This window comes from Rhea americana, unplaced genomic scaffold (genome assembly GCF_003343005.1).
Source record: "Rhea americana isolate MKP2758 unplaced genomic scaffold, rheAme1 scaffold_46, whole genome shotgun sequence".
In the NCBI taxonomy this organism is placed as follows: Eukaryota; Metazoa; Chordata; class Aves; order Rheiformes; family Rheidae; genus Rhea; species Rhea americana.
In genome coordinates, this window is record NW_028186601.1 from 1580658 (window position 1) to 1594264 (window position 13607).

Here is a 13607-nt window from a genome sequence, read left to right on the forward strand (position 1 = left end):
CGCCGGCCGCGCTCCGGCCTTTGTGCGCGGGCCGCGCCGCGCCGCGCCGCGCAGCCCTGCCGGCACAAAGCCGAGCGTGGCGCGGCTCCCTTCCCCGGGGGCTTCCCCAGGCAGCATCCTCTCCTTCTTCTCCTTCTTCTTCTTTTTTTTAATTGTTAGACCGCGGCGCCGGAGGCACCGAGCGGCAGGGACGCGCCTCGCTGGCTCTGAAGCGCGGCTGTGCTATTAAGGGGAGTGGGGAGAGGATGCTCGACAAAGGGAGACAGGTTTCCACATGACCAAATGGTGTATTTTGTTACTCTTCCTGGGATTGCACAAGTCTCCCAGCCATAAAGCTGAGGCTCGATTGATGCGCTACAGTAGCGCTGCATCCCTGGCAGGCTCTGAAGCTGCATAGCTAGACGCAGGTCTAGCCGCGGAAGAGCTATTATGCTCGGTGGTGGCAGGCGCTACAGATTTTCCTGTTTAAGAAGATGGGAACTGTTGGCTACAAGTAGGTTTTGCCTATTGAACTCTCTCGATGTATCACTGCTCTTACTTTTTTTGCTCTAGGTCATATAAGCTAAGCTTCTGGAGGGGGGTGGGGGTGCTGAATCAGAAACCCAGCGAGTACCAATATTCCTGCCTGGGCACTGGGCTTGGATGAGCAGGATTTTCTTTTGCAGTGGAAGCTTATTCTGACCTAGCGGGAAGGTTCCTGGGTGGCGCAGCAAAGGGGGGCTTCTCGGGAAGTATTCTGGGTCTGCCGATGACGTAGGCTGCTGGGGAAATCTGCCTCCCTCTGCTTCCCTGAAGTAAGAGACCTGGGCATTCCCGGGGGCTGCTTTGCATTTGCCCCCTTGTCATCATCGCTGCCATGGCTGTGAGGAGGCAGAGGAGGGAAACTAATTTTAAGGAGTTTACAAATAGGAAGATTGAAAGCGAAAGGGAAGCTCTGGACAGAGTTTATTCCCTCTCTACGGCTTTTATTCACAGAAGTGTTCTAGGTCTGCCTACAGGTTCAGGTAATTTGGCGTGTTTCTGTTCTACAGTTAGAGGACAGATTGTTAATTTCTGATCCCAGTGGACACCGTAGATAAAATTTATTTTTCAGTGAAATTTGAAAACAAATGTAAGTGATATAAAAGTTGCCTATAACAGAAGACTCCAGTTAGGGTTTTGTTTTTGCTTTATTTTTTTTTAATACTTCTTCTGGTAACTGGAATAGAAATTCAGAAGAGCCATGATTCCCAAGAGTATGTATTTCACAGTAAGTTAAAAACTGTAAACACATTCAGTATTTCTGGAGTAAAACTACATTGACTACACTAATAAACAGAAGGCTAACTTTAAGTTTGCCAGATGGAATTTAAGAATTAAGTGGTAATCAGGGCCTGTGAAACAAGATTTTTCAGTGATCATCACTTTGTTTATTTCCTCTCACCTTTGCTAGGCCATAAAAGCTTGGAATCCCACCTTGTATCCCCTCTTCTATTTTATTTTCAGATGAAATATTCATTTTTTTTCCTGATTTTTGTTTGCCTTTAGAGATTTCAATCCAGGGTTGAGCTCCTTCCTGGTCTTACTTTTGTTCATTTGGCGAATCACATCCTTAACTGTGAATGTCTGTTTCTACATATGCATATATGTATTCATACTCATATGGAAACAACTACCTAGTTTTAACAATCAAGCAGCCTTTATAACAAAAGCAAGGAAGGAAAGTTATTATGATGTGTCTGTAAACAATTTCAGAATATCTGTACATTATGTGAATGATAACATGTAAATCCTTATGGAAAAGGTCTTGCATTTAGGCAAAATTTCTTCCTTCCTTTTGCTTGCTTTCTCTAACCTGTTAGCCAGCATAAATGAGGAAAGGTTTTTCTCAGCATTCTTATACAACCATCAGCTCTGAGAAACAACTGCCACCTTCTCTCCTAAAACCAAGAAACTAGTGTCACCATCCAATCACAAAATGCAGGGGAGTTATTTAAGTAGAGCTGTAGTGTGGCAACTGTGCGTATGAGCTATTGCTAGGAAAGGGTCAGTGTGTGCCAGGTGCTGAATTCTCCAAAACAACCTGTCATATACAACATGGATGCAGTCCCTGCTCCAGAGAAAGCCAGTGGCAAAGCTCCTATCGACTTAAACAGGCTAGGATTTCAGGACCCAGCCTGAAATGATAATGCATAGGAGAAATACAGGTTTTTCGTTGGACAAGTAATCATTGGTAAGCCTTAAAAGCCCATTTTCTCATTTCTTTAACTCTTCCTGATTACTTTAAAGTTTATTAACATATGACCATTTAGAATGACCTGGCCTGTTTTGTTATTTTTTTCTCACTGTTACCACATATATTTGAGCTTATCCAGTCCACAAAGAGAGCCACAAACAACATCAGATCCCCAAACCGTGATTCCCTCTCTCATCCCCTCCCTCTTCTGTCTATCACTTGATCTCACCACGGGTAAAAGTAATTTCAATTTAAAATTAATCACTGCTGGTAGCATGAGCGCTCCCCCTGCAATAACAGGATGGATGGATGACTATGAAATTTGTACTCTGAAGTCACAAGCTGGTCAAAAAGAAGCAAATAATATTGAAATACTTTGTTAGAAATTATTCTCTCCTTGAAGCTTTAAGATATGTTGCTCAGCTTTGCTGTCAGCCACAGAGATTTGCTCCTGATGGTGCTGTAATCCACTGCTGCTGGTAATTAGACATCATTACTGCTGCGTTAAAGGGAAAGAGAGAAGGAGAGAGGACAGGCTGGGGCTAATTAACTACTTGATTCTAATGAAAGAAAGAGAGCCTGATAGCAACTGGGAGGTTGCACCGGAATGGGCTAGATGTACAACACAGACTTAATTGAAGCAAGGGTATCTTGCAGTCTCACAGTAGCTGAAGCTTGGTCTACTTTCATTTCTGTGGACAGCAGCATGCTCGGCTTTATTCTGTTTTTCCCTTGCCTGGCTGGTGAGTAGCTTAAAATCTCAGGCCTACCTTAAATATCAATTTTAAGCATGCCAGCAAAGAGAATGCATAGATGATTATGTGTTGGCTTAATCTGTTTTACTGGTATGGCCTCCTCAAGAGCAACAAGAACAAATCCAATTCTGAACATTCACATCCCTCTGTGGCCTAGGAGATGCACTTTTGGTCACCAAGCAACAACATCCCCTGCAAAACAGCCATTTTAGGTCCACAGTGGGACAATACACAGTCAGGTATCGTACGTGCAGCCCAATGAGTATCTCGCTTCTGCAACTTTTCAGGTTGCTACTGTTATTGTCATATGTTTTCTTCCATTAAGCCCAAGCTGCACTTTGTAAGAACAGTGTAATGATGCCTAGCCTAGACACACTGTATAAATGTGTTAGACCAAGAAATATGCCAAATGGCTGACAGTAATTAGTACCAACTTTTAATGGTTGGTACTCACGATCTGTAGGAATGTGTGGAATTAACATCACTAGCATAGTATCTTTTTAAACTGTATACATGATTTTTATGATTTTTGAGGGTATTTTCTGCCTAGTTCTTTATCTGGAATTATTTACTGATTAGCAACTTGAGAACAAACAAATACAAATTTATTTTCACCATTTTTCTTTCTCTTGCTTTATGTTTTTCATAGATACAAACATGGCTCCTAAAATCAGCCTTAATTTAAAAATATGTAAGTTACAAAATAGGGGCCCAAGCTTTATCAGCAGATTCTAAACAGAACTTTCCTTTAAAAAGAAGGGCCTCCATGATTGCAAGGTATGTCTGAAATTATAGAATACAAACTGTATTAGCAAATTAAAGGACTGAAACCTCAAAGGCCAGTTTCTTGATTGCCTTTATGTCATTGTTAATTTTGAAAAACTCCACTGACTTAAATCACAAACTTAAAGTACAAATTTTCCTGTGTCTTGTCTTATACACTAAAATTATAAACACAGAATGAGCCTTTGTTCAGAAGCAAAATCATGTTCACTTTAGTTAAATCGTTGTATCTTCCAGGAAGATCTTGTACCTACCTCTTGGATTTCCGCTAGCAGAACAGTGAGGCTCTTTACAGGTGCAGGGCTGTACTACTGAATCTGATTACAGGATTTAGGGCTTAAAAATGACAGGCTAGTAAGTTCTTTGGAACAGGGTGCATCCCAGCCAACCTCTTGTTGAAAAATAGTAGATTGGCATACGAGTTTATTGTTCATTTGATTTTATATAGATTATTTTTTTAAATGAACATTAACACATAAGAAAAATCGCACGGTATAAAGAGCTTACATATCTAAACATGGTGTTTTAAATTATCTTATGTTTTAAATTGTATTCATTCTTTTGCGACATTTTATAGCAATCTGAACATATGCAGCTTTGTTTCAGTACATTTCTCTTTTCATAGCCGTCAGTTTTAAATATGAGTAAAAGAGTTTGTCAAATATATATTGGCAGCTTGGTAGCTTACTGAACTGTCAGCACATAATGGCAATATCACATAAAGGTGAGGTTGAGAGTGGGCAGTAATTCACCGTAAGGTACAATTCTCCAGTAGCTTACAGTCTTGTTACATGTACCTTCTGGTCTCAAAAGCTTGAATATATTAAAAACATGCAGGATCCATCCTGTTCTAACTGCTCTTCATGTTTTCCTTAAGCCTTGTGCAGGTTTTCAGAGCTTCGTCCCCTCCAGCTACTCACCCCCTCTCTCCTGCCACTTTCAGACCTCCCAATGGACTCTGTGAGGAGGGAAGCTGGTGAATCAGACAGAGTGTTGGAAAATGGTCATAGCAGATGGAACAAAACGGTTTAGTTGGCAACTCTTAATGTAGGCATTCAGCTAAGTGTGCATGAATAAAGAGAATAACTGTCCTGAAATTTAAAAATGTTAAAGTGGCCATATGTAAGATGCTATCTTCACATGTGTGTATGTGTGAGAGAAGCAAAGAGAGAAGGATTTGGGATATCAGGGTAACAATGTTGAGCTAGAATTTTCCAAAGAAAGATCAATCAAAGAGAGCACATTTTTCTTTTAAAAGGAACATTTTTAAAGTGCTTTCTTTGTAAAACTAGAAAATGTTAACACTACTTGGAAACAGAAAGTAGGGTGTAGAGGTGTTCCATGAAATGGCACTATGCCAAAAGTAGACATTTAATTAAAGTGAGTAACACAGGGATTTTTTCTTTTCAGGGTAGCAATAGAAAGGCTGCCCCCCCCCCAAACTCTATGTATGCATTTATACAGCGAAAGACAGAATGACTGACTAAATGCTGTTGCCCAGTAAAGGCCAGGCATGTAGCTTGAAAGCCCAGGTCTTCCCAGTGATCCAAAAAACCTTCCAGTTTAATTTTCAGGCCACTGAGAAAATTTGCTGGGGAGACTGAATCATGAATTTGACTCTCTGCTGTTTTACCTTAGTCTCTTGTTGGTGAAGTTGTATTAGATTCACTGATGCAGCATGGTAAAAACTCCAACTCAACTTCAATGCTGATTTTCTTCAAAGGCTGTAGCTACCTACGGGTGTAATGAATAGTGAAAAGAAGGCATTTACTAGCAGGTCAGTGCTAGACAAGGCTGATGTGCATCGGTACAACATAACAGTATTTTTCAGATTTTTTTTATACTGATATTTTTGTTCCCTAACTTGTGGTGGGTTCACCATTGTTCTTGTTCTGTGCTCTGGACAGACCGGAGATGCAGTCTGGAGAGACTACGCACATATATGCAGAAAAACTTCATGTAGAGAGGGCATATTATGAGCACAAGCCATTGTGGGAGGAAGGCGGGTGCTGGACAAATGTGGGAGTCATCGACTTAAATTTCATTTTACAGTAATGAAATAATTAAAACTGACTGACATCAAACCATGAGTTTTGGTCTGGTTTTGAAAGAAAGCAACTAGCAGCTGCTGGTTCTGGTCTGAAGCTGTTTGGGTCCTGACCTTTTCCAGTACACAGCGCACAACTTTAGAGAGTTTTCTGGTAAAAATAAGTAAAACAAGCAGGAGAAATGTTTTTGAGGGATTTAAATGAAGTAGATGTGGAGAAAGATCAAGAGAGAGCATGGCAGTAAACACCCTCCAGGAAGATCATACCAGATTTTTCAGGCCTCCCATGCATCACAGAGCACCAAAGGAATCTTTTGCTCTTCAATGAGTAGGTTGAACCTACTCAACACAGCTTCCAAAATGATCAGAGCTTTCCAGAACATGGAAGATGTTTTGATTTTGTATATGTCATTTATACCTGCCAGAAGCCTCTCTGACTTGAGAAAACTCAGGAGATATTAGCTAGTACGTGAAAACTACATTTTTATTGTCCTGCAGCAGCACTGAATGTGATCCTGTAGCTTCTTAATTAAGTTTTTGTTTTTTTGGTTTTGTTCTGTAAGCCTCACAATCTTACATTTCCGCTAGCTAGGCATTTTCTTACTGGCCTATGAACACAAAATGTCTAGAAGGGCAAAAATGACTTCTTGCAAGTTAGAGTTGAACATTCTTCTGCATGCAATGGCCTTCCTTTGAAATCACCAGCTCTTGTACGGTATCACTTTTACTGCAGATATTGCATAAGTTTCTAACCGCTCATTCAATAGTTCTGCAGACCCTGACAGTTACTACACACATGCACAGGGATTAAAGTTAGTTGCTGAAATAGAATGGTAGGATTTGAACCATTTACTTTTATCTGTGGATATTCTTCAACTTAGAGTCTATCTGTAGTGAACATTTGACTTAAAAAAATCTGATCTATGCTAGCATTAATCTCAAGCAAAGACTTTCTTTCAAAAATAAATATTCTGTATAGACTTCAAAGGATAACTTTTATTAAATGACCTATTGGAGCCTAGGATGAAACTCATTCAAGCTTTTTCATTTAAGAGACTATAATTGAGCTCCTCTGGGAAATGAAATATTACCAATAAGATCCCTGTGTCTGAAAGTTTTGTAAATTTTGTTACTCCAAAGATTTTAATATGACATGAGATTGATGCTATAATGTTTTGACTGTACTTAAGAATACTTAGTGGGTAAGATTCCTTAAATGACTTTGACTTGAACTCAAAGTACAATCTTTGAATGAGTAGAGTAAGTTTTGTGATTGCTGTTAGTGTTGTCTATGGACTCATATATACCAGTAGCAACACTGCCAAGGGATTTGGTACAAGATCTTTGTTCAAGGTAGACCCAGAGCTGAAGTTATTGCTGATAAAGCATGATTTGCCTGTATGGTAAAATAGCAGTTGCATTGGCATGTGGAAAATCAAACTTACGAATGGACCAGTGCTCACTACCCTAAGTTGATAGAAGCTGAACAGCAAGCAGATAATTCTACAGCTATTTAACTACATCAAGAGAAGGTACAGCTAAGGTATGGCCAGAGATTTCAGCAGACAGTAAAGACAACCAGAAATGCATTTTTCACTGCATATCTTCTCTGCTGTGGGTGATAAGGAAATATCTGCAAATTACATACATTACATATATAAAGATTACATTTTTCAGGTGATGAAACTGAAGAATTGTCAGAAACCGAGAAATAAAATAAGAGATAATAGGAATGCAAGATATTAAATTGCAGTATATCACTGGGACCAATACAAATTCAGGACCACTGAAGAACTTACAAATCAAGTAACTAAAACATTATTGGAATATACAATTTGCCACTGTACACAGCAATGATATTGCAGGATGGCCAGAAGTCTATTAAAAAGAAAAAAGAAGGTAGTAAAGATAGTTCATAGAAATGACAGACCAATGAACGATATTTCAACACTAGCAAAAATCATTAAGAAAATCATTAAAGATAGAGTTGCTAGGTGTCCATATGAACTGTACCTGGTTGATGCTAGTCTGGATTTTGTAAGGGTTAACTATGTTTTTCTAACCTGTCAGATGTTCGGTAGTCTTTTAAAAATAATTTTCAGATCAAATGTTTGTTCTGGCTTCCTTTTGAAATGAAAAGAATCTGGTATTGACTTTACTGAAGGAAGGTTGAAACTTCAGCTATGATGACATAAATTAAAGCTGGTGAAGAGTTGGGAAACTATAGCAAGTGCTTGACAGCTATGCAAATACAATCTAATCACCATTGTATATATTGTGTGCATGTGTATACACATTTACATACACAAATATATATGTATATACATGCTTACACCCCCACATATATACATACACACACACACACACACACACACATATATATATATAATCCAGGCAAATGAATGGGTTTCAACATTTGGTGAAGATGTAAATTAATTAGGTTAACCAAGTTGAAAAAGAATCGGAAGGGAAAATAGAAATATCGTGACAAAAGAAAAAAGGAAAACCATGGCAGGCAGGATTCCCTATAGACCACTTCCAAATAATTTACATTTTATGCCATTGTGACATTAGCTTTTTGAAATGACAGGAAGATTTCAAGCTTTATAATCACATTTGAAATTTATAGATTTGGTGTAACCTCTGAAGGGAAATATTTAGGAACAATTTCAAACAAAAAAACAGGCGTACCTTTTTAGTGCATAGCAGAGGTAACAAAAATCAGCATTAGGAATGGGATAGAGAAGATATTGAAAACATATTCTTCTCATTAATTAAATAGTATTTCATTGCCTTTAATAACATGCTCAGTGTATTTACCTCATCTCTGAAAGGTCATGACAGATGAAAGTTCCAACAAAAATAACTAAGTTAATTAAGGAAAAGGGGTACTTCCAAAAGAAATAGATTTTAATAGTTAAATCACAGAGACTAACGTTAAGAGAAAATGCACAGTATAATACAGATAAAAAGAAAGAAGTGGAGAGAAATGGTACGACATAAAGACCAAAGTATAGTAGAAAGAGAACTTACCAGCTCTCCTTTTTAACCTTATTCCATCTTGTAAGAACATTTTGACAATTATCTTAAAAGGTAAATGGAAACCTAGGTCATTGTTTTATAACACTTAATGGTGGGAGTGGAAAGTCTGCATTGCAGCCCCTAGAGAAATTCTGATTGATTCAGCCAGAATTTCTTCCAAAGATTTTACAAGAGTGATAGCTCCATGGCTCTTTGTAAGGATGCAGTATTGCTCTTTATGTCAGTTCAGCTTTGCTGGCTCGAGCAGAACAGAGGACAAGGTTATTCCTGCCCTTCTGTTCCCTTGGGACTGCAGACACTGGTGATGGCATTCACCTGGAACAACACGCCTTACTGTTACATGGAATCGGGGAACACCTCCATTGGTTTTTCCACAGTGTATTTATCACTGGGGTTAGTTATATTCTAGCCCATAGAGTCAGCACAAGGAAAGAGGGGTGTCCTGAAATCCTTATTCCCTTCCCTGATACACTGGATTTCAATATTGCTGGTGGTCCCAACATTCATGATGTTACTTTGTGTCTAGTTCTAAAAATAGGTTAGCAAATTTTAGGTATGCGTTTTCATGTTGGTAGAAGCTAGAAAACAAAAATATTTTGTCATTACTGAATAATGCATTTAGATGCATCATATTTTCCTTAGAAATATATTCGTTAATTCACTAATTACTGACCTCTGAAACATCTTTTATAGACTCCCTTGGAGACGGGGACTAGGTAGTTCACTGGTCAGTTTGACAGTAGCACTTTCAAAGACTCATTGCTGTACTGATATTATTAGTCTGGAAGAAGGAAGGGGACTGTCAGTTTCCAAGCTCTGGTACAATCCTGTATAGACTAGTGCATGAGATTACAGTAAGTTAGACAGAAAGTTTGCAATGAACCACCTCCATTTTCTAATTTACTCCATTTCTGATGAAAAGTAACATGTTAATATCTTAACATGTCTACTGTTACCTTAATGAATGTTAAGTCAGGATAATTCTCACAAATATAGACTTCAAAAATTTTTAAAAATGTGCATTATCACATTTGCAGTAATTTGAAAGCAGGCAAATAAACAAAGGACAAGGTAGAATGTTATGTTAAAATAGTCTAAAATTAATTAGTAATTTGCCTAGTAGTTCCAAAGTGTGAATCAACAGATCTACAGAAGAGCTGAAAAATGTAGCTGTAGGAGTTGGAATGAGCGAAGTTGGTGAAACGTAAGATGCTATGAAGGCCCAATACTGTCATCCTAAATTGCACTGGATGCAAACCACTCCTGGAACAGGATAACCAGAAGGCCTATGAATGTTTTTTTGGCACACAGATTATGCCCATGTTTTGAAGGCATAATCCAGTTCTGCAGCAAACCTTAGGCTTTATAATGCCCAGTGCCCAAGGGAGCAATACACCCATAGAGCTTCCACCACGTGCGCTCTATATCCAGATCACTTGTTATCAGCTGGCTGGGTGGCAATGACTGAGTTCTAAATAGTATACATTCAAATGAACTTTTTCTCTTCATAACTAATAATTTATTTACAACCAGTATTTAATAAATGTATAAATGTGATTATAAAATGTATAAAAATACCTAGAAAGGTTTAATTCCAATATGACCAAATTCAGCTGTCAAGTAATCCTAGCAGTAACTTGCCTCCTCCTCTTTGGTTATGGTATGATCTTATTAAATGCCTTAGTTATGTTTATCACAATACACTGCACAAACAGCTCTCAGTTATACAAATCTTCACATTCTGATTGTATAGGGAAGGAAAACTGGAGAATGAGTTTAACATCAGTCCTTAAAATTCTGCATATATTTAAGTACATTAAAAACATTGTCATTTCTCCTTCCTAACTAAACATATGCAACATGTAAACTTTTTTCTCGATTATATTGTTGGGGTAGATGGTTTGTTTTTAAGTACTCTCCCTTCTCAATGGGTTTTGCAACAGGACATCTACTATGCAGAAAACTTAGGTTTCTTTCCCTGTTCCCTGTCTCTTTGAACTATACGTATGTTAGAAAATGCCACTTACAGTAAGACTGGAAGAAAAGTGAGATAAGAGAGAAACGGAGGAAAGTGTTACAGAAAACAGAACAAACTTTGACGTATTAACTTTCTGTGAGCTCATCCTCAAGCAAGAAAGTCAGCTTTGGTAGAAGTAGAAGGTGGGCAAAGTTAAATAAGCCTGGAAAACACATATTGCAAATGTGTGTTAACAGTAAAAAAAGTAATGAAGTAAACTAGACAAAATAAGGAAGATGCTTCCTGTTAATTTGGTGACAAACCTACTGTTGATCTTCAGCATCAATATTTATGCAGCTAGAGTATACCTGTTCACCTATAAACATAGAATGACCATATTGTATTAATCACTTAATAGTGAAAACTAGAAAATGTGAGGAAGACGAAACAGGATTACTTGTTCTTTTCATTTTTCACTTAAATTTCATTTCAGTATTATTTTGAATAATTTCTGTGTTAAGTACCACTTCATTTTATTTCCAATTGGAGTTTACTAGTTGACTATTCAACATATAATTTAAGTATCTTTTTAACTTAATGAGTATTACAACATGATTACCAGAAAGTAACTAAGCAGAATGTTGCTAGACATTAGAAATTTTGTCTTTATACAAAAATATGGAAATAATTAATATGAGTGTTATATATACCTTGCAGTTTGAATCTGAATGCATTCATCACTGTGTAATAGCCCCAATATCTACTTGACATCTGCTGTGCTACACACCTTCCTTGATTCTTGACACTTCTGTCTTTACTGCTGCAGATTACTATTTACTAATAGACACAGAACTGTTTTTTACTTATGTTGTTTTTATTTCCAGACCTTGAGGCCTGCTGTTTCTTATTTTGAATTTCAATCCAACGGCAGGTGCCAAGATTCAAATGTGTATTATATATGGGCAGTAGGATCAGCATACTCGTGTAACATTAGCTGAACTGAACCACTCACTGTGCTGGCTGTATTTTAATATTTTTAATCTTTCTTTGGAAGGAACACTGTTTTGGTGAGCAAGCAGATGCAGTTTAAGCTGCATACAAAAGGAGATCTACAAATGGGTTTCTAAATCTAGGCTTCTGTAAAATTAAAAAAAAACACACACTCAAAAACATGTAACAGGAGAATCTATTAGGTCCGATCCACCCACAGCCATCTGGAGTAATCAGTTATCTATCTTATTTATTTATCTAAGCAAAACTTTAGACATGCTATGAGCAGAAATATGGTGAATATGGTTAAGCTGAAATAATGTGGGTATATGCATCTTTTTAAGTGTCCAAGGCCAAGAAGACTGATTTTAAGAATTACTTAATGCCATTACCATAATAACGTGAAATAGGCCATTTTAAAGGCAAAAACTGTTCCCACTAAAGTCAATATTAAAATCCCGCTGACTGGAGTAGTAGTGGGATTGGTCTGCTAAGTAGCAAACCATGCTTTAAAAAAAAATCAATACTTCAATTTTACAAGGTAATATGGATAGCAGTACAGTTACCTATTATCAGACACAGTAGTCTGTGGGTTTTATCTTTCTGGTAACACAGAGATTCAGCTCCTATCTTATGAATCAGGGAAAGACACGAGCCGCTTCAAAGCATTTCCGCTGGCCCTAGCCTAGAAGCTCCCCAGAGGCAGGATATTCTGCATTGAGGGTGGGCCTCCACCAGCGCTGCGTAGTAAGGATCTCTTGGAAAGGAATGACCGCCTCACTAGAAAAAGAGTATTAATCGCGGTGGCTCTCTCTGTACTATTTAACGCCCAGTACTTCAACTGCAGCTCCTACTACCTGTCAACAATAGGTGGAAACGCCCTGAAGTGGATCAGGTCTTCATCTCAAACTGAACCACAAAAATGATCAGCAATGTGTTTTTGCCATATTCCTTTTACATTTCAAGTATTTCAGCATTATGGTTCAAAATGCAGCTGAATACGATACATTCATCTCTAGGCAAACAAAAGATATACCCAGCTTTTAACAGAAATGGAAATGGAATTTGGAAAAGGGATTTTTTTTTATCCACGGAATGTTCATTTACCAGAAATAAAACAGAGTAACCTGCTTTCTGTTGGATTTTGAACGAGGCAGTGAAACTCAGGCCTTTCCCTGCCACTCGAGGGTTTTCTGGGTCTGCCTGTGCTGGGCTTCCGGGTGTGCTGTACCTCGAAATCTGTTTCTGGTGAGATTTAAACGGTGAAAAACTGTGTCTTCTTCCTGCGGTAGCTAAGGTATTGTATGAAATTTAGAGAAACGCTCTGATATTCCCTCCCGGTGAGGCATTCAGCACGGGTGACTGTGACTCTAACGGACATAATGAGTGCACTGGTTCAGCAACTGGCAGGCCGTTCCTTCACCCCTCCCCCTGTGGCCATATGGTGCAGTAAACAAGCACCCTAGGATTTTTTTCCCTTTTGTTTCCCCCCTTTTCTTTGGTTTTTCCCGGCTCCTCCCGAGCTGCCTGCCGCGCGGGTTTCTCTCCGAGGGCGGCTGCCGAGGCCGCGCAGCGCCCGCCCGCGCGCCCCGTGCCGCGCGCCGACCGTTAGCGCGGGCCGGCGGCGGCCTCGGGCAGCCCCCGCGGGCTGCGGCGGGACGGCAGCCGGGTGCGGGCTGCCCGGAGAAGGGAGCCGCGGCCGCCGCCTTCCCTCTCCCCCGCGCCGCCTCTGCGGCTCCGTTAATTGATGCAGGGCCGGGGCTGGCATTGAGGGCACCGGGGGGAGGGGGCGGCTGTGCCGCCGCCGTCTCTGCTCCA

At 39.3% G+C, this 13607-nt stretch overlaps 1 protein-coding gene across 1 annotated transcript in view; it reads left to right on the top strand.

The window, feature by feature from the left end:
• The window catches only part of NOL4 (nucleolar protein 4), a 183883-nt gene that overhangs the window by 549 nt on the left and 169727 nt on the right, over positions 1-13607 (top strand). The gene's annotated exons all lie outside the window — the stretch shown is intronic.